Raw genomic sequence first — 3,405 nt, 5'->3', positions numbered from 1 at the left:
AAAAGAAGGGACAATAATTCAATTACCACTTTTGACTAAGGGTTTCATCATTTTTGTTAGAGCACTTCTTGGTCGAACTTTCAAGCGTTACTATCTCAAGATTGTTGTCAAGTTTAGTTGCCAAAACTATAAGTCTTGATTTCTAATCTACTCATAACTAAGTCTCGGACTAGGATAGAAAGTGTAATTGAGCTCTAGACTCCATGACGATCATCATACAAAGAAGAAGAACTACTCAAGGAACTGGTGGAACTTCATCGACTAAAAGGTATATGGAGACTTGAACTTATCTATCACTCAAAAGTCTATCTACTCTATCTCCTATCTTGAGACAAAATTCGTATTGTTATATAAACTATGATTATACACATTTGTTATCTGAGTTTATCCCGCTTATGTATTTCTCGAAATATATGTTGGTAAGCTTTCGCTTTGGCCAAGTTCATCTTTACTAGTGACGAAAGTCATATTAGTTTCAATTACTTGAAAATCTCTTTGACGAAAAATAGCTTGTGAACAAAAACTATATAATGTCCTCTAAGAATGTTTCAATGATTGAAATGAGAGTTTTGAATATAACCTTGAAAGGATATAAACATTGTGTGATAACTCATACGTGTGTAAGTCCTTCTTCCTTGAACCAAAGTATGCGTACTTTGCTGCTCAGGAAAACCAGAACTGAAGTCCGCGTACCAGTACGCGGACTTCCGGAAGTTCACATTCCGTGAATTTCTGCTGGAGTTTGTGAACTGAAACCAAACTTATTCCGGGTACTTAAGTCCGCGTACCAGTATGCGTACTTAAGCGAGTTAGTTTCTGAAAACGATTATTCGTGAACTTAAACTTATATAAACTAAGGAATGCATACTTGCAAACCGTGGCTATAAAGTTCATGAATTGATTCGAGTGAATCAAATCATTTTTTCTTCAATTGTGTCTTTTATACTTCTATGAGATCTAAGCAATTGAAAAACTCTCTAACTAGTTCTCTTGAGTCATTTGAACTAGTTATGGTGAAGATGATATGAAAGTTCTCATATGGCTAACCATTTGGTTAACTACTGTTGAACCAACTAAGTGTACATATTTAGTACGGTTACACAAACCTAAATAAACGTGCATTACATTTGTGTGTAACAAGCTAAGTTCGATCTAACGTTTGAAAGATATTAGCTTGAATCTAATCAGGTTTTCATCTAACGGTGAATATTGATTGCTTTTTTAGTAACTTAGATTGGAAACCCTGATTTGAAAGACTACATAAAGGAGAACTTTAACAACTGGGAAACCTAATCCCCACACCTTCTGTGTGATACTAGTTGTATTAGCTAGTGTTAGATCATTGCTCGGTCGAACTAGCATGTGTTGCTATCTCAAGCATGTTTGTCAATATTAGTGATCAAAACTATATGTCTTGATTTCTAGTTTGCTTATGACTAAGTCTTGGTCTAGGATAGTTAAGTGTATTTGAGCTCCAGACTCCATGGCGATCATCTTACGAAGACAAATAACTACCCGAGGAACAGGTGGAACTTCATCCGACTAAAAGGTATATGGAGACTTGAACTTATCTATCACTAAATATCTCCTACTCTTGAGACAAAGTCGTATAAGTATGATAGTTTTCATACATACACATTTGTTATTTCGAGTCGAGTTTACTCGCCTATATTTTTCTCGAAATATGTGTTGGTAAGCTTTTGCTTTAACCATTTTCATCTTTAACCGTGACAAAAATCATGATAAAGTTTCAATCTTGAAAATATCTTTGATGACGATAGTCGTGAATAACGATTGTTATAACATTATAGAAGAATGTTTCAATGATTGAAATGTAGAGATGAGATAACCATCTATAGATATAAGTATATGTAGTGTGTTCGCACATTAGTGTATAAATCCATTTGCCGGAAACCAAGTGCATTCATATGTGTGCATGCGGTATTGGTGAAGGAGACAGGTTGAGTACGCGTACCAGAGGAAGTTTTCGTACTGAAAATTTCTGTTGAGTTTGTAGTTTGCAAACTAGTAAACCAGTCACCTTAGGTACGCGTACCCACGGAAGTTTTCATACCCTAAAATTTCTGTTGAGTTTGGAAACCAAAGCCAACTCAAATTCGGTAGCTAAGGTACGCATACCCGTATGCGTACCCAAGCTGGTTATTTCTCAAATCGGTAGTTCATGAACTTAAACAATAAATTATAAGGAAGGCAATCTTTGCAAACCGTGGGTATATTGTTCATGAATTGATTCAAGTGGATCAATCTGATTTTGTTTCAATTGTGTCTATGAATAAAGACCTAAGCAATTGAACAACTCTATCAACTAGTTCTTATAAGTCATTTGAACTAGTTATGAGAAAGATCAATACGGTTAATATGAAAGTGCCCATATGCCTAACTATTGGTTAACTATTTGTGAACCAACTAAGTGTACATGTTTAGGTACGGTTACTCAAACCTAAATGAATATATTTCATTTGTGTGTGACAAGCTAAGTTTCGACCTAATGGTTGAAAGATATTAGCTTGGTTGAATCAGGTTTTTCATCTAACGGTGAATATTGAATACTTTGGTACCAAGGTAACTTAGATTGCAAACCCTGATTTGGAAACTATATAAAAGAGACATCTAGCAACTGGAAAAACTAATCAACACACCTCATATGTGATACTAGTTGGTTTTTCTAGAGTCGATTCTCCTTTAACCTTAGGTTTCTTCCGGAGACCCTGTAGGTTAACGACTGAAAGACTTCATTGGGATTGTGAAGCCAGACGAAACTACTTCTCTTGTAGTTGAGCGATCTGATCTTGCCATTTTCTGTCGTACGAGTTCAATTGAATAATTGACTTGAGATTATATCTCCGATAGGGCAAGACAAAAAGAAATCACAAACATCTTCGTCTCATCGTTTGTGATTCCACAATATCTAGTTTCGCTACCATACGATTTAGATTATTGTGAGATGATTGATAATACTAGGTTGTTCTTCGGGAATATAAGTCTGGATTATCAGTTAGTTTCTGTTCACCTTGATTTATCAAAAGACGGAACAAAAACTCATAGGTTTATCTGTGGGAGACAGATTTATCTATTATCATAGAATTTTCTGTGTGATACAGATTTGTTTATTAAAGTCTTCGACTTTGGGTCGTAGCAACTCTTAATTGTGGGTGAGATCCGTTAAGGGAATCAAGTACATAGTATCTTGCTGGGATCAGAGATGTAAGGAGCGCAATTGTACCTTGGATCAGTGTGAGATTGATTGGGGTTCAACTACAGTCCAGACCGAAGTTAGTTTGTAGTAGGCTAGTGTCTGTAGAGGCTTAATACAGTGTGTGTTTAATCTGGAATAGGTCCCGGGGTTTTCTGCATTTGCGGTTTCCTCATTAACAAAACTTCTGG

This window comes from Papaver somniferum, chromosome 10 (assembly GCF_003573695.1).
Source record: "Papaver somniferum cultivar HN1 chromosome 10, ASM357369v1, whole genome shotgun sequence".
Lineage (NCBI taxonomy): Eukaryota > Viridiplantae > Streptophyta > Magnoliopsida > Ranunculales > Papaveraceae > Papaver > Papaver somniferum.
This window is presented reverse-complemented; position numbering follows the sequence as displayed.